Source organism: Micromys minutus (genome assembly GCF_963924665.1).
Source record: "Micromys minutus genome assembly, chromosome: 25".
Lineage (NCBI taxonomy): Eukaryota > Metazoa > Chordata > Mammalia > Rodentia > Muridae > Micromys > Micromys minutus.
Window position 1 is genome coordinate 18,129,622 of NC_137960.1, and position 19,012 is coordinate 18,148,633.

Sequence of the window (19,012 nt, forward strand, 5' to 3'; positions counted from 1 at the left end):
CGAGTATTTTCTAAACTGAATCACATTGTTAATATTTTTAGCACCAAATAAAAATTTAATTTTTTTCTCCCAAATTTAATCTTGTATCGCCATCTACTTTGCTTTGACTAATAGCCTCCTTGTTTCTAGAAGTATTCTTTAATTTCTATTCAAACATCGATAAAGCCCCGTAATTAATTGTTAGACAGAGTGTTGTTCATTCCGCCTGGACTGGACCTGCTCTGAACTAATGCTGTTCCATATGGGTGGTTTTCCCCTGAAGAGGCCATGTTACCTGATAAGGCGATTTGGTAAATAGAGTAAGTTACTTTGTCTCCATGGGAACAGATTGACAAGACTGTATCTTTTTCGAGTCCAGTCTCAGTATTAAACAAACTTACCCTTCCTAGCTACCCTAGCTACTGATAGATACCATGCTTGAAGTACACAAGGCCTTGAGTTCAATCCCAGACACCCCCCCAAAAGAAAAAAATATAGTTAAAGCAAACTTACCTATTTTTAATGAGTTTGTGTACTATTTGTTTCTTCTTTTGATTTGTTCTTGTTTGTTTGGGAGCAGTGTTTTGTTTTGTGAGACAAGAGTCTCACTGTGTAGCCCTGGCTGACCTGGAATTCACTCTGTAGACCAGGCTGGCCTCAAATGCACAAAGATCCACATGCCACTGCTTCCCAGATGATAGCATTAAAGGTGGGCACTACCGTGCCCAAGTTGTTTTGAGATAAAGTCTCACTCTGGCCATCCTGAAATGCACTATGTAGCCCAGGCTTGCCTCAAATATATGGACACTCTGGATGCTTCAGCCTTCTAAGTGCTGAGATTGTAGGTGTGTGGCTCCATACCCTACTTCACAGGCTTTTTAAATCGAGAGAATTATCACACTCTAAAATCAAAATGCTCAAGCAATGATTACCACCTGACTCAGAGCTACTGCTGGCCGATCTGCTCTCTACCATTCTCCCTCCCACTCCCTGCTCGGGCTTGTCCCTGCGGTACACATGCTCCCGTGCACTTGATGACTGCCCTACCCTACTCCTGTCTCTGTCCCCCGGGCTCATGTCATAGTGTGCCCTTTTCTTTGAACTCTGTACACTGAGCAAAAGTACTTCTTTGTCCTGTTTCTCTTAAATCGGATCAGGCAATGTTGTTTTGTTTCTGCTTTTGAATATGCTGGGTTTTTTGTTTTTTTAAAAGATGTAAATTTACACATAGACCACAGTGCCTTGACTTACTCACACTGCCAATTGGAGCACCAGCATGTGACCCACAGACCTGTTATAGGCACTGTTTCTCTGCCTTTTGACCTTTATTCAAAAATTATAGCCTACTAGTTTATCTTAGTGTCCAGTGTGCTCACTGATAATTCCCCATACTTAACTGTTGGTTAAATGTGGAAACTGATAGACGTCTATACGGTATCTCTCTCTTTTTCCTTTCTGGTATTAGAAGGAGCTGTAAGTTTAGCTGGAGAGATGGCTCAATGTTTTAAGAACACATACTGCTCTCACAGAGGATCTGGGTTCAGTTCTTAGCACCTAGACCAAGTATTTAGTTCACAACTGCCTTCAGCACCAGCTCCAGGGGACAGGACACCTTTCTCTGGTCCCCAAGGTTACCTGCCTGCATGTGAACGGACCTTCTCATGGATACACAAACGCACATCCTTTGAAGTTTCAAAAAGACAAAAATTCTGTGAAAAACGAAAAGGAACCAGAAATAAGCTGATTACTGAATAAACAATTATATGACGCCACCTCGGCTCCCCCATAGTTCCCCTCCACACACACATCACTCTGCGTGTTTTATATGGCTAAAAAGAAAACTGAGATTGTGCTATCGTTGCTAGCAATAAACACTTCCGCACATGGAAGGATGAAACAGAACTAATGACTCATGTCTTTTCAGGGATCTTATTCCATGTGTCACCACCAAAGACTTCCACAGTGTTACAAAGCATGTAAATACTCTCAAACATGTCGGACGTTGGCTAAATGTATCTATCTTCTTTTTTGTACCTTTGGAGAAATGACTGAACCTTTATGGTCTGACTGTAATCCTGTCTTATATAAACTGTAAGTTTTGTATTGTAATATTGTCTGCCGATGAAGAAAACTAAGATCTAAATTCAGAAATCTGAATACAAATTCCAGGGCTGTTTCTTCTGACCTCTCTCTCTCTCTCTTAGGTTGACCTATTTTTGAAACAGGTAAATTTTGAGAAGGCCATTGCTTTGTGGTTTGTAGTCTTGCTTAGGAAACATACCCCAAGATTAAAGTTTTCTGAAAAGTATCTTTTTTCCTAAGTACTTCTAAAACTAGTCTTTTAGTGGTAACTCTGCAGATTGGCCTTTTTTAAACATTGTGTATTAACCCTTTTTGAGCATTAACCTTGACTTAACTTCTTTTTCTTCTAATATTTTTTAACTCTGTGTACTTTAACACTTTAAGTGGAAATAATTTTATAAAGTCTCTGTTAAAGCTGCCCTCAAGCCCCATATGTGGGTGACTCTCTGCATGTGTTTTGGGAAACTTTTACAATAAAGTAAACTCATTCTATTAGTGGTAGTTGAGTGTGTTTTTTCTTTATGTGTCTGAATATGTATGGCTGAACTCCGTGAACTGATGTTCTTTATTATTCATTATCAGTAACAGGCACTATCTATGTTCTTCAGCTGGAGCTGGCAGAACAAACCATGGCTATTGTTAATTTCTGTAAAGCTTCACACAGGCTGAGGAAGGAGTCCTGGGTTGTGACGTCTGGATGCTAGACAGAGAAGCAGGGCAAGCCCCACAGGAACTCCATCACATTGACTGACAGGCTGTCTTCAGTATCAGTTGTAACAGAAAATTCAGGTTTATGGATGCCGTAGTGTTCTGGAGTTCTGTCTGTCCGTGAGTCAGAGGAGCTTTTTCTGCATCGGGTTTTAACTTTGAAATAAATCCCATTCTGTAAGTTTCCTTGTGCTGGGTGCACTCAGAAGGCAGAGACAGGCAGATCTCTGAGTTTGAGGCCAGCCTGGTCTAAAGTGAGTTCCAGGACAGCCAGGGCTACTGAGAGAAACCTTGTCTCTAAAAACCAAAAACAGAAAAAAAGAAAGAAACCACAATCTTCCCTTATATTGCTTCATTGTGAACATGTAACATGGGGTATATGTTAGGTTTCAGGTAGCGTTGAAAATGGAATTATAGTTACAGTCCTTAGCCTTTTTATGAGGCTTTTCCTGGCTGTGACCAAACAGGACTATAAATGTAAATAGAAATTCAAAAGAACACTGTGAACTTGGGAAGTGCTTCAGTGGTGTTTGTTTCTTCCTCAGGAGGGCTTAATTTTCCCTTGAAGTAGTTAACTGTCCTCACAGAGCCGTGTGGGAAAACCATGTTAGAGACATGCTGTTCCCGGAAAATACTGTGCTCCTTTACCTGGCATCGATGTGACATAGCCTTGAAACCTCCTCTGAGTGGTCTAGAACAGGTAATGTTTTTAAATTTTCTTTAAAGAGGCATGGACGTTGAATGCCATCACTGGAGGCAGAGACAGGTAGATCTCTGGGTTCAAGGCCACCCTGGTCTACGGATCAAGTTCCAGAACAGCCAGGGCTACACAGAGAAGCCCTGTCTAAAGAAATAAATTCCTTTTTAGAAGGCAGTTCTTTGTATTGGAATTTTAATTATCTGCTCTGTAGGTTACTAAAGAACTGTTCTCAACAACAGGAACGGCAGACACCAGACATGTATGTGGTGTGTGTATGTACACGCAGGCAAGACATTCATATGCTTTTTTTTTTTTTTTTTTTCTGGTTTTTGAAGAAAGAAGACTAGGAAAATATGTTTACCCAAAGGTGCCATATTAAAAAGGGAAGAAGGCCAAGCTTGGTTGTGAGCACTTTAATCCTAGCACTGGAGAAGCAGAAGCAAGCCAAGCTCTGTGAATTCAAAGCCAGCTAGGACTGCATGTACAAAGCATGTGGTACTTTGTGATTTTATGCTAACCAAGTTGTCATCACTCTTCACACATCCAGTAGCATGCATGCATCGGTTGCCCAGTTTGTACAATAATATGGTTATGTCTCAGCCCAGAGCCTGCATCCACGAAGGCAGAAGAACAATTTAAAGGAATTTTTGCTTTGAAATAAGTTAGTGTTATCAAATCAATGTCTATTACTCTAGGATTTCTTGTGGATCTTTCATAATAATAAATAATTCATTTGATTCTCTTGGAACAGAATGGTTTTTGAAAGCAATACTTAAGTCCCTTCTTGCTTTTACCTTTGGAGGGGGTGGTGTTCAAGACAAGGTTTCTCTGGTATCTTTGCCTGTCTTAGAACTTTCTGTAGATCAGGCTGGCCTCCAACTGCCAGAGATTAATCTCCCTGCCTCTGCCTTCTGAGTGCTGGGATTAAAGGCCTGTGCCACCAATGCCTGGCTTTGCCTTTACCGCTTAACTTCCAGCACAGCAGTGAGTCCTTTGGCTCCAAAGCATGTTCTGAATCTGAGCATCTTACTCAGGATTCCACAGCTTCCTAAGTTCAGGCCAGACTCACCTCTTACCAAGAAGAATCTGTGTGTGTATGTGTGTGTGTGTGTGTGTGTGTGTGTGTGTGTCTGTCTGTCTGTCTGTCTTTGTGTGTGTCATTGTATCTGTGTGTGTATGTGTGTACTCGTGCATGTGTCTGTCTGTCTATGTATCTCTGTGTGTCGTTGTATCTGTGTATCTGTGTATGTGTCTGTGTACATATCTTTATATCTATGTGTCTATGTGTCTTTGTATCTGTGTGTCTGTGTGTCTTTGTATCTCTGTGTGTCTGTCTTTGTATCTGTGTGTGTATCTCGAGCGCACGTTTGTGTGTCTGTGCGTGGGTGTCTGTAGCTATGACAAAGTGTCCTCTCTACCATGTGGGTGCTGACAATAGGACTTTGGTCCTTAGGCTCAGAGACGGCCACATGTATTCACTGAGCCATCTCTGGTCTAGGAACAGAAGAAACATCACTATATTTTTAGTAACTTTGTAAATTGTCACCACACATTCAATGGTCAAGTCCTCTAGTACTGTGAATTTCGTGATTTCAACTGGTTTCCTTGGGGAATGCTAACAGAGAAGGCTGGGGTGTGAGGAGGTGAAGATCAGGGATGGGTTTGGGACACCAGGGTGGGAAAGAGTTGATTTCCTTCCAATTCCAAGGTCTGGAGAAGATGAGTGAGGAGTTAAGAGTATATGGAGGGATTATTTTCTATTGTTGATGCACCATCTCAAACTACTTGAGGCAGGTTGGGTTCATCATCAGTGCCAGGCCTAATTTACATTACAGCATATCTGAGAGATGTCGAAGGTCATGGTTCTACCAGGAATCAATAGTAGGTACCCTGGATTAACTAGAGTTCACAGTTCACCAGAAAAATACTAGCATTAGAGAAAGAAACAAGAAAGAAAAGAAGGAATATATGATTGATTGATACATAAATACATAGATTGTAAATAATTGGCTAGCGTGATTCTAGAGACTAACAAGATCAAACTTCACAAGGCAGCCTACTGGGCAATGGAACAGTTAATTTTTGGAATGCAGGTACCATGGCGCTGACCACATTCCCTTATGATGTGGATGAGGCTCACCCACATTATGGAGTATAATCTGAGAGTCTACTGATTCATGACATCATCTTGAAGGTGAGGATGAAAGTCAACAAAGGACACTTTTTTACTCTTAGTTAAATCAGGGTAATGGCCTAGCCACATATGTACATAGCAGTCACAATAGTCCTAAAAATTAAATTTTCAAAGGAACTCCATCTCACAGCCAATTCACTGTTTATGTAGAAACTCTAAGTCTCAGCTCTTGCTTTTTTTTTTTTTTTTTTTTTCTTTTTTTACAAAGAAGGGGATGCTGTCCTTGATGTGGGAAAAGAACAGCTACACTCCAGCTTCTGATGCCCTTTTGTGTTTTCTGCTGCCTGGGTACCATCTCTACTATGCAAACCAACCAACCAGCCAACCCAGGGAATAACCCCTCAGGTCCCATGTTTGGGAACTTTGGACTTTGTTTCATTTCATTATACTTCTGGGAATCGCAATACTAAAGAAAAAAATATATAGGCTAACCTAGAAATGATTTTATTAATACTACGTAAGTTTCAGATGTTTATTGGAAGATTAGGGTGGAATCATCTGTTGTGTTCAATCATTGACCTGGCTTTTAGCTTCAGAGAAGAGAGAGAGAGAAGCTTTTAAACTGAATAGGAAAACGAATTCGCCCATCCATTATTGGCGAGAGCAAACAGGAAACGTTTGAAGAGAGGATGTGGCGGCTGAGAGAAGCATCCCCTCAGGAAGGGCTTTCCTCCCTCCAAGCCCTCCCACCAGCATCAGTTCCTGGCCTCCCCCCACTTCAAACTACACCTTGTAAACCCTTTTATGTGCTCTGTTCCCAACACCAAAAATTCCTGGTCTTCCTCCATACCCGCTTTCAACTAATAAAATACACACGCAAATGGTCCAACACCGTTTCCCACAGGGGATTAACTTTATTCAGTCTTTAAATCGAAACTACAGTTGGGACGCACCGCAGACGACAGTTTCCATATGCTATGTTCTAGGAAAGTAGAGCTGCGTTATTTATAGTTTACAACATGCTGTATAAAATTAAAGCTAGCAAAGAGCCTCCCAGTCAGGGAAATTAGACAAAGACGGAAGACAAAGAGCCCCATTTTGCAACATTCTGTGAAGGCGCCTGTGAACCCGCACAAAAGTTTGATATTTACCATTTAAGCAACATGCAAAGGTATTGTGTTTACAAGAGTAAGAAGGGGGGAATGTAACTGGGGGGAGGGGAAACTGTTTCAGAAAAGCCAAGCTGAATAACTGTCGGTAAGAGTTGATCTTTCACAAGTGCGGAGAAAGGTCACATGACAGCAGGTTGATCTTTGACCCAACTGTCTCCAAGCACGTCTGACAGCAGCTAGGAATAATTGCTTCCTCATTTAGATTAGACAATGTGCTCTCTGCACGCCGCACTCCTCTAAATAGATTGGAGGGAGTAATTGAAGTTCTACTGAGAAGCCCAGTGACCGAGTCCTCCTGGTGTGAGCGCGGAGAGCCTGGGTAACCCCCTCAGCCCGGCCTTCATCCTGTTCCTATTTAGGGAACCCGCAGGGCAGCGGTGCCGAGTGCCTGCAGGCTAGCCGCCTTTATTGTTTCGACTTGGGGGGAAGGTCACATGCCCTCTTTGACAGAGAGGTTTATAGACTCTCTCTAATTAGCTGCACCCTCCACCGGACAGACAGTTGGCCACCTTCCAAGAACGGGGATTTGGTAGCGGCCACTGCTGAAGGAGAAAACAAGGTTATTTACCCCTATCACCGTAGTCCTTGGCACAAGCTCACCCTTTGCACTCAGGCACGTTTGCTTTTGTTCCAACTTGCCTTTGGAATTCTGAGTTAGGGCGTGGAGGGAAATGCGGCTATATATTTAGTGCTACACAACACATATGTTGGCCTTAGACCCCTCTCACTATTCCAGGGTGTCATACAAAAAGAAGGGTAACAGGGCCGTGTTTGCACATGTCCACCCACCAGCTCTGAAAAGGAAGTTAAATTTGCAATACCTATAAAATAACGACAGTTGTATGTTGGGGCAGTTGGAAGTCCCAAGGGTAAAACGGGATTGGGTTTAGCTATTACTGGAGTGGCCGGAATATATTTGGTTAGTCCTGCTCTGTCGAAGCTGCAGGATGGTGGATTAAGCCGATAGAAATGCTCTGGGGCTGATTTAAACCAGATGCTCCAGGGCGCAGCCCAGCGTTAGGCAAGGCTGCCCCCTCGGCGGTCCGCCAGCGCAACCGAACCCGCTTGGTCTCCACCAGATACCTCGGCCATAAAAAGCTTTCCAAGTCCCCATTGTTATTCCAGGCACATTCCAGGGGGATTGAATCACAGTGCTCAACAGGACTCTCTCCCGGCTTGAGCTGCCAGTTTAGGGTGGATCAGACCCCCAACTTCAAAAGTGGAATCTACTTCGAGTCCAAGATGCCTTAGGGAAAACCCCAGAGAAAAACTCTTCTCCCCCTCCACCCACCCATATGGGGACTCTCTGGCGCCCAGCGGGAGTCCCAGTGCAAGCTCCAGGGGTCGTCAGATAAAAATACTGTATTTATCTCATAGAAATAAGTTTCCTGTGATGGTTTGAGACGCTCCAAAGGAAGCCAGGGGGCTGGACTGGAAACTTCTACGCTAGACCTAGTGTGCGAGAGAGCCAGTAAGTAGGTCCATGCTGGGAGCTGGACTTGAGATTCCCCTGGTTTTAAAGTCAGCTTCACAAGGTAAAGCCCCAGCCCCTCCCACGTGTCCACCCAGACTAGCAGGCGGCCAGCCCAGGACCCGGAGCGCGCACAGCTGGCGGCCCGCGAGCCACATCTGGAGTGCTAACCTCCGCACCCAGATGTTCCAGGACAGGGCGGGGCTCCCGCAGAGACGGTCGGTCCCTTTCGCAGCCGGGTTCCAGATGCCACAGGCGCTGGGCATCCCACCTCAGGGAGAGAGCTGGATCTGTGGGGGCCCAGGGATGGGAAGTAACCCTGGGGGAGTTTGGGTGATGGCGACCTGCCAGTAGGCCGCCATCGTGATAAACCCACTGCGTGGGATTTAACAATCCTGGTTCCCCAGGTGGTAATGGCAGAAGGAGCCCCCTCCCCAACCACCCACACTGCCCTCCCCAGAAGAAAAGAGGGAGAAGGCACGGTCTTGGTGGGTTGAGAGCAGAGCAGAGTTTCCCCTCCACTTTGCCCTCTATTCTGTTCCGAATGCAGACCTTCCTGGCCCCGGATGTCCACTGCTCCTTCTGGTCTCTCTTCCAACACCCAAAGTGGGAGGGGCTACAAATACCCTCTCCATTTTCTCCAAAACCTGAGCGTGTCTGGAGAAGTGTGCCCTGGGAGGGCGGCCTTTCCCCTGTGACGTTTGTGGGCAGTTTTGGCGACCCGCTCAGCAAACTGTATTTGCCAAGGATTCAAGGCTGTTCCGGAGAGCCTGCGTCTGTTGGATGCTCCGATAAGAACATATCGTTTCCATTCGACTTGTTTAAGCTGCCCTTCATAAAGCTGTCCTCAGACATTATTTAAGGGTGTCATAACACCCTTGGTCATTGCGCAAATGTGACAACCAGCAGATCAGAGGATCCCCGAGGGGTAGGAGTGGATATCGTAACGGCAAAGCTGAAATCACAACTGTGGTGATAAAGAGTGGTTCTTTTTTCTTCAGACAGACATGGTAGTCTTAAGGGCAGGCCTTCCCTCAACCCCTACCCCCTCAGGCATAAAAAGGCGCCTTCACCTCATCTAATCACTGATACTAAACAAACCTTAGTGTGCCCCTTCCCAAGCCGCCCTGGCTTCTCTGAGACTAAGAAACTAGAGTGTTGAGTACAGGGACTACGCATGTACTAATGACTAACGCTTCCATTTGTAATATGGAATTGGTGAGGGGCCGGGGGTGTGGGGTTCAGTTAGTAGAGCACCTGGCATCCATGGAACCCTGAGTTCTGTGTGACAAACTGTATCATCCCAACAGAGGCAGAAGAATCAGTTCATATCATTCCTGGCTACATAGAGAGTTCCTGGCCATTTTAGGCTTATAGTCAAGGATGGGGAGAAGGAAACACATTTGATGGTACTTAAGCTTCATTTTTTAAAAAATTAGTATCGTGTGTGTGTGTGTGTGTGTGTGTGTGTGCGTGTGTGTATGTATGTGTGTGTGTGTGTGTGTGTATATATGAGTGTGTGTGTGTGTGTGTGTGTGTGTGTGTGAGTGAGATGTGTGGAGTTAGGGACCCAGCTGGACCTTGGGTTCCAGAAACTCAGGTTATTGGGCTTTTGTTAAGCCAGCCCTAACTTTACCCTCTCGATGACTTTATAGCTCAAGGGTTTTTCCTTTGTCTTTTCCTAGAATTTGCTCTGGAGGCCAAGCTGAATTCACACTCGGAGATCTGCCTCCCCAGTTGTGGGGTTAAGGGATTGTGCCACCACCACCCCAATTATGACTTGAGGTTGTTTTTGTCATCCCTTGGTGACCGTGTTTTTGCATCCTTCCAGACCATCTCACTTTTAGCTCCAAGCACAATAGTTATTCTGTAGCTCTTTCCAAGCTAGCATGTATACTTAACATCAGATTCCGTTTAGGCTAAAATATCCCAAACTTTGAAAAAACAAAACAAAACAAAAAAAATGCCTGATTTTTCAGATCACCACTTTATGCCAATTAAACAAAGGATACTTCTTACTTTTTAGTTTTGAAAGTTTGTCTTGGCCAGAGTCTCTGTAACACAATATTGTTGTCTGGTAGTTGAACGTTGGCTCCACGAAACAAACAAACAAATAAATAAATAGCAGCACCTTTCCTATACCTATATGCCAGGTCATTCCTAGAACCTGGGGAGTGGAGCCAAACAATCTCAGGAACATTGTCTACTTGCTGCGGCTTTGATTAGCAATAGCTGAGTAGCAGGAGGCAGCATTATTTGCAAAGGTTCATGTTTAGGTTCAACCAGAATTAAACTGGCTTGAGCTCCGGCAAGCTGCCTTCACGCTTCAGCTCTCTCCATTCTTTCTGAGACGGGAATCACTGTCGCTCAGGCTGGCTTTGAACTTGCGACCTTGCCTCTACCTCAGAAGCCCTGTGAGTACAGATGAATGTGGTACTGAGAATCCAATCCAGATCCTCTTGTAGGCTAAGCAAGAGTGATTAACACGTGAGATGGGAAGAAAAAAGAATTGATGAGTAACTACAACCTCAAGCCAGCACTGGAGCCTTCAGGTTAATCAATGTATGAGACCTTAAACAAACAAGCAAACAAAAAACTGATCCAGGCATGTTGGCCACACACCTTTGATCCCAGCACTTAGGAGACAGGCAAGGGCAACCCAATCTCCATGATTTTGAGGCCAGCCTGTTCTACATAGTAATAAGTTCCAGGATAGTCAGAACTACATAGAGCTACATAGAGACAAAGTTTAAAGTAATAATAATAATAGTAATAATAATAATAATAATAATAATAATACTTCTGTGCCAGAGAGGCACACACCTTTAATCTCATAATTTAGGAGGTATGAGCAGGCAGATCTCTGTGAGCTAAAGGTCAACTTGGTCTACATGTTGAGTTCTAGGCCAACCAGAGTTACACAGTGAGATTCTTTCTCTAACCTTTCTGCAATCTTCATTTAGTTATGGAAGCATCATACATTCACCCAAAAATATTCACAGAGGGCTTCCTTCATCCGTGCCAGAAGTGGCGACAGGTGACAGGTGGGTGTCCACCCAATTCTTCAAGCTAAAACCATCATCAGCTACTAACTTGGGACCAATATTATATTCTAAATATCTAGTTTCCTATTACCCAGGCCCTCCCCCCACCACAGTATCCCCGTGGTCTATAGTCTACTATTGTGAAAAGCAGGTGAGAAACTCTACCAAGGAGATATAAGCATGGCTGGTTAGAGCAAAGAGAGAGAAAGAAGGGAAGAAGGGATGGGCTGCAGAAAGATGTACTGTCACCACAGAGGCTGCAGAGTCACCTAGCAGGTCACCAAGTGGTCCTGGGATTTCCCTACAAGGATCACAAAGAGGAAATGAAACTCAGACTAGTCACAAGAGAAGGTATGTGTCTGACCGCCTCCGTTTGCCATTGGTGAAGTTTGACCCCAGAGAGAACAGATGTCCCAGAACTTGGTGCTAATACTCCCTTGCCCTAGATATGATGACGCCTCATCTCATTTCAGATGAGGTGAGGCACTTTCAGGGTGGGGGTGGCCATCATCTACCTCTGGCCTAGAGAGGAGGTAACCAGGGGACCTGAGACATTGTCTCCATGGGCACAAGATAATCGTAGTCATAAATTCCCTTCGGAGCTCAGCAGTGACCTCAGCGGACTGGACATGTCTCCTTCAGTTGTTTCTGTAGCGATGGGGATAATCTGTGTCAGACTCAGATCTCTCTGTCGCTCCACTGAACTCCAGGATAAGATCCCAGCCCTTGCTGTGGCTGCAGGGCTCCCTGATCTCTTTCCAGTCCTCTTTATTAAATTAATTCCTCCAAGCACAGAAGGCGCTCACACATCCCCACTTATCACTTATGTTGCTGCTTTGCTTTTTGTCTCACAAAGCTGACTTACTCCTCTAGAAAAATTGAGAAGACACAAAAAGAATATATGAAAGGATTTTAAATTAGCCAGCCTGAGGGGACAAATCCCCTAGTGGCATCGTTTTAGAGTTCACCCTGGTTATATACATGTGGACATCTATACATGTGTCTCAAAGATGGGCTGGTGAACTGTCTGGGTGGGTGGGTAAAGATGTTCAAGGCCAAGTGTGAAGACCTGAGTTCCAACCCAGGATCCACAGTGAAAAGAGAGAAAGAAAGCATTTCTAAAAGTTGTTCTCTGACCTTCACATCCAAGTCATGGCACACGTGGGTATACGCGCGCGCGCGCGCGCACACACACACACACATTTTTAATGTAACAAATTCTTAGAGAGTTGTTAAGTACAAATTATATTTGGACCTAGGCATGGTGGAGCAGGCCTTTAATCCTAGCCCTCAGGAGGCAGAGGCAGGAGGATCTCTGAGTTTGAGGCCAGCCTGGTCTATAAAGTGAGCCCAGGACAACTAGGGCTTGTTACATAGGGAATCCTGTGTTGAAAAACAAACAAAAAGAGATAATAATTATATTTGGGAAAAAAGACTTCACTGGAGTTTGTGTGTAAAATAAAGAAGGAAAAAAAGGTACATGTCAAGACTCTGGAACTTGATATGTAGACCAGGCTGGGCTGAAATTCACGGAGGTCTCCCTGCTTCTGCTCTCCAGATGCTAGGATTAAAGATGTTACCACCATGACCAGAAGGTATAACATCTTTTTAAAAAAGATTTATATTATTTATGAGTACACTGTCGCTGTCTTCAGACACACCAGAAGAGGGCATCGGATCCCATTACAGATGGTTGTGAGCCACCATGTGGTTGCTGGGATTTGAACTCAGGACCTCTGGAAGAGCAATAAGTGCTCTTAACCACTGAGCCGTCTCTCCAGCCCAACATTAAAAAAAAAAAAAATTATGTGTATGAGTGTTTTGTCTACATGTATGTGCATGTATTTCTGGATCCTGCATGGCTCAGATTCCCTAGAACTGAAGCTGTAAGTGTTTCAAAACCACCATGTGGGTGCTGGGAGTCCAACTCTGGTCCTCTGCAAAAATAACACATGTCTATGACCACAGAGCACAGCTCCAGCCCAGCATACCATTCTCAACTAGTATTCTAACTAAATAACTAAATAATGAAAGCTGTAGGCATGTGATTATTTTCTTTTTTCTTTTAAATTTAGGCTTTCAAAAAAATTGTTTTCAATGAAATGTCAAACTGTTGAGATACTTTCTCCCCCGAGAATCAGGATCTCATAGTATTGATTTGGAATATTTTTTTAAAGTGTATTTGTTTGGGCAAGAGATGAAGGTACCACTATACAGGTGTCAGAAGTTAACTTGTTTTCTCCCCACACCTGGTGGGTTAACAAGCCTGCAGGGTTAGCATCAAGTGCCTTTACCTGCTGACTCATTTCTCCAGCCCCACTGTCTTTGAAACCATGACTCCAGTAGTCCAAGATGAACCATACTCAAACACTTATCCTCAGTGAACAAGGGCTTGAATTTGGTCCCCAACACGGGGGTTGGGGGAAGGCTAGTCATCAACATCTCTGAAACATGAACAGATCAAAAAACGTATAAACCAGGCTAGCTGTTGTGGCTCATGTCTCTTAACTGAACATTCAGAAGGCAGAGGGAGTTTGAGGTCAGCGCAGTCTACATTTCAAGATCCAGGCCAGCCAGGACTACATAGTGAGATCCAGTCTCACAACAACAACAAAACCATATAAATCACTTCATACTTATTTATCAATCCAGGTTTCACTAATTACTTTTGAAATAAGACGTGTTAACACAGCTTGTCCTCCTCTCTGACCACACGTTTTTTCAATTCCTTTCTCGGGGCTGGCTTTGTGTCAGCAGGCTTCCTTACCTTGCCTAACCCCTCCTTCTGCAGCAGGCCCTACCCTCACATCCTGTTCTCTAACTTGTTGGCAGAAGGGGAGGCGTGTCTGCGCTTCCCCAGTGCCTGCTAGACAGCAGCCAAATAAATATAAGGCGTACCGACTAGGCTCCTGTGTCTGGGTTCCTTTCTGGGAACAGTTGATCATTGTTTCTAGCCACAAGAGGGGAAAGGACTTTCTTCTATCCTCTGCCTTCCCAGAGGACCCACCTGCTGGTCCTGAAGTTCCTAATTTCCTGTGTGGGTGTTTTCATCATTTTCCAACGTAGATTGCATGCCCAGAAGGGGAAAGTATAGAGGCAGACGCCCAAGCTCCTTTGCGCGCGGCGCGGGGGTTGGGGGTGGGGCAGGATAATAGAAGGACCTTGGAGGATAATTCTCATTATACTATGGTAAACAGTATCCAGCGTTGCCTCTAACTCCACAGTTTTCAAAGCACTTCTTATCTTGCTATCTTGTCCTCACGTTACAACAGGATGGTTCGGTTCCAAGAAAACAGACTCTAAGGCAGAATCCGCAAGAAGTTTCTCAGAAACAGCATCTGGAAGGAGGGAAGGGAACAAGACTGGGCAGAGAGAGCAGTTGGACCCCAACGCAGCTCTGTGCAAGGGCTCAGCCTTCTGCCAAGGAGCCGTGGGCTGAGATAACTTGCCTCCATATTCCTCAAGTGAGGCAAGAGGTCTGTCCTTCACAGTCCCCCACTGACAGCAGGATCTGGAGCTGCCTTCAGGGAAGAGGACTTGGTCTTGGGGACCAGCTGCGTAAAGCTGCAAGCCCCAGGCAGCCGAACAGGTCCAGAGGGCAGACCTCAGCATCTTCACCCGGCTCAGGTTCTGCCCTGGCAGTCCATGCAAGGGAGTGGGGGCATGTGTCCTGCTCCAATTACTTGTAATAAAATATTTTCAGCCATGAGAGACCACAAAAAACCATCGTCCCCTCGCCTCAGAAAACAGCCCACCTCTCGCCCCAGAAGAAAAGTCTGCCCCTCTTGTTTTCTGATACATTTAGTAACTGTTCAATTTGTTCAAAGAAACGAGGCTGGTAAACTACTCTTCTTACTTTTCTTAGCCACTTGAAGGGGATGGACAATACACCTACTGGTTTTAAGAATCGCACATACACACACACAAAAAAAAAATGAATTTTAATGAACCGGGATGTCATTAGCCATTTAGGAAATGGCTCAGTGGATAAAGGCTCTTGGTGCGTAAACCTCGGGACCTTAATTAAATCCCTAGACCGCACCTTGAAAAGAGAGAACTGAAAATTGTTCTCTATCCTTCATGGGTGGCATGACACACGCATCTACACACACTAACAACATTAACAGGTAAAAAAGTGCTTGCTGTGTTGAAAGATTCCTTAACTATCATTGCTTGTTATTTGTTTGCTTTGGACAGAGGAGCTCACTGTGTAGCTTCAGCTGGCCTGGAACTCTCTTTCTGTAAACCAAGCTGGATTCAAACTTACTGAGAGCCACCTGCCTCTGCCCCACCCCCAGTGCTGGACTTAAGGGTGTGTGCCACCATGTGTTGGGGGACAAGATCTCTCAACTGTTGCCAACAGGAGGTTCATATATCTTGAGGTGCTTGTGCAGAAACTGAGTTATGACTTAAATGCTTTTAGTTCAGGCTCCTGTCAAAAGTAAGAAAATAGCCAGGGTGTGGATAACAGAACTTTATTTCTGGCACATGGTGATTAGATGTTTATTTATTTTTATTTATTTGTTTCTTTTCTTTTCTTTTTTTTTTTTTTTGTTTTTGTTTTTTTTTTTTACATATTAGGTCCTAGGACCAAGGTTTCCCCTTCAGAACTGTTCATGGTAGGAAAAGAAAAGGTACAAGTTTTCCTTGTGTTCTGCCATATATCCTGAGTTCTGAAAGCACCATAAAGTAACTAATTTAAGTGATTTTCCGACTACAATCTTAACCTCTGTTTTTTTTTGTTTTTGTTTTTGTTTTTTTTTTTTTTTTCAGGGTCTTAACACAGAGATTGGGAATTCCATGGGTTGTTTGTTTAAAATGTTGCCTTTCTAAGGATTGGCAAGATGGCTCACTCTTCTCCCACCTGAACTGAACCAAGGTCTTATGGAAGAGCAACCAGTGCTCTTAACCACGGAGCCATCTCATCTACTCAGCCCCAAACTTCTGAACCTAATGTTTCTTTCTTTCTTTCAAGATTTACTTATTACATTTAAGTACATTGTATTTATGTTATGTATAGTACACTGTAGCTGTCTTTAGACACACCAGAAGAGGGCGTCAAATCCCATTACAGATTGTTGTAAGCCACCATGTGGTTGCTGGGATTTGAACTCAGGACCTCTGGAAGAGCAGCCAGTGCTCTTAACCACTGAGCCATCTCTCCAGCCCAAACCTAATGTTTCAATAAAGTCTTGTTCTCGTGAAAAATAAATAAATAAGCTGGGAGGTGGTGGCGCACACCCATAATCCACTTAGAAGGCAGAGGCAGGTGGATCTCTGAGTTTGAGGCCACCCTGGTCTATAGAATAAGTTCCAGGACAGCCGGGGACACACAGAGAAACCCCATCTCAAAAAATAATCCCACCACAACAAAAATATTTATCTGGATGTTACATTAGTGCATACCTTTGATCCCAGTAACTAGCATACAGAGCTCTGGGTCTGAGGCCAGGGTGGTCTACTTAGAGAGTTCCAGGCCAGACAGGCTGCATCGACTTAAAAACCATGTGTGTGTTTGTGTGTAATATGTGTGTGTATGTGTGTGTGTGTTTGTGTCTGTGTGTATATGCATGTGTATGTGTGTGTAATGTATTTGTGTATATATGTGTTTGTATGTGTTTATGTGTGTAAGTGTGTATGTGTGATATACATGTGTATGTATGTGTGTATGAGTGTGTGTATGTGTGATGTGTATGTGTATATGAGTGTGTGTGATGTGTATGTATATGATATGTGCATATGTATGTGTGTATGTATGTGTGTTTGAGTGTGTGTGAATTGTGTGTGATATGTTTGTGTGTTTATGTGTATGTGTGTGATATGTGTATATCTGTGTGTGTTTGAGTGTGTGTGATGTGTATGGAGTCCACACGCTGCCATCGTACTCAAGTGAAGGTCCTAGGACCCCTTACAGGAGTTGGTCTGCACTTTCTACCTTGTGGGTTTAAGAAGAGCAAACTCAGTTAATCAATAGGTGTATCTCTGACCAAGGTCTAGGATAGTCAGGGCTACACAGAGAAACTAAAAAAAACAAAGCAAAAGAAAAAACAGAGAAAGGGGGAGAGGAGGGAGAGAGAGGGTCTCTCTCAGGTCATCAGCTTGGTAACAAGTACCTTTTCCCACTGAGCCATCTTGCCAGTTTTGAGCAAATTTATTTTTGATTCTTTTACATCCCCAAACAGGAACTACTAATAATAAAGTTGTTCTTAGAAGCAGTATTTCTTCCCTTTAAGGATGAATTAGCTAAGCCTTGTTATACAGTAAATCATCCCAAATGTAGTAACACTTATTTATCTTATTTTTTAAAAACGTTTTTTTTAAAAAAAAGATTTATTTATTTCATGTATGTGAGTACACTGTCACTGTCTTCAGATACACCAGAAGAAGACATGGGATCCCATTAAGATGGTTGTGAGCCAACATGTCCTTGCTGGGATTTGAACTCAGGACCTCTGGAAGAGCAGTCAGTGCTCTTGACCACTGAGTCATCTCTTCAGCCCCCAAACCTTTTGGTTTTTAAGACAGTCTCATGTATTCCTATAGCTGAGGATGAGCTCCTCTCCACAATCTTTTGTTTGATTGGTTTTGGGTTTTGTTTTTGTTTTTCCAGGCAGAGTTTCTCTGTGTGACAACCGTGGCTGTCCTGAAACCCACTTTGTAGCGGAGGCTGGCCTGGATCTGACTGCTGTTACTCACCACCACACCCAGCCCACACAACTGTCTTTCACACTGGCCTCCCTATATGGTGTCCTGCTTTGGGCAAAGTGCAAGATAAGGTAGTATGGCCCATGCCAGCAGGACCCCTGGAAGTCACCTGTATATGCCTGTCATTAATTCTGGGTGTATTGTTGGGATTCTGTAAGCCCCACCCCTCAGTTACCTGGCAACAGCCAGGTATACCCCACCCCACAGTTACCTGGCAGTAGCCCTGTATGCTCCTGCCCAGTTACCTGGAACTATAAAAGGAGCTGCTTGCCCCCTCCTCCCTCTCTTACTCTCTCTTGTGCCCTTGCTCTCCTCTCCCCCTTTGCCCCTTCTCTCCCCATTCCCTTCCCCCCTCTCTTTCCACATGCTCATGGCCGGCCTCTATTTCTCTACTTCTCTGTCTCTTACTCTCTCTGCCTCTACTACCCTCTTAACTCCCCCCAAGACCTGAATAAACTCTATTCTATACTATATCTTTGTGTGGCTTGTCCCTCAGGGGGAAGGAATTCCCAACATGGGTCCCCCAGAGGTATCCCTCTTATCCCCAGGTCTCGCCACACCTCCATGGGCCATATCCCCCCAACTCTTCATCTCTTAACTAACGTTGGTGCCGAAACCCGGGACATCATCCTTTCTTATTTTATATACACATCATGTTTCATAGCAGCTGTAACCCTGATCTATTTATTATGCAAGGAGAAAAGGCATAGATGGAGACGATGCTCACTGGGGAATGAGGAGTGAGACAGTTTGTGAATTTATCATTCCGATGATGCAAATGCTGTGAGTCCTCTGCCTTCCAGCGGAGAAGAAGCACAGTCATCGATATTTACAAAGCACCCAGAGCCTCCGTCTAGGAAGGCAGGGCAGATCTCGGTGCCCTCCTGCAGTCAGCCTTGGAATTCCCAGACAAGAGTTTCCAAGAGGTCCTGTGGTTTGCAATCAAGTAAACACAGTCGGAAACCGGAAATGCCAGCCTGCCTGGCTGTACCTCAAACACTCAGGTGCGAAGAACTC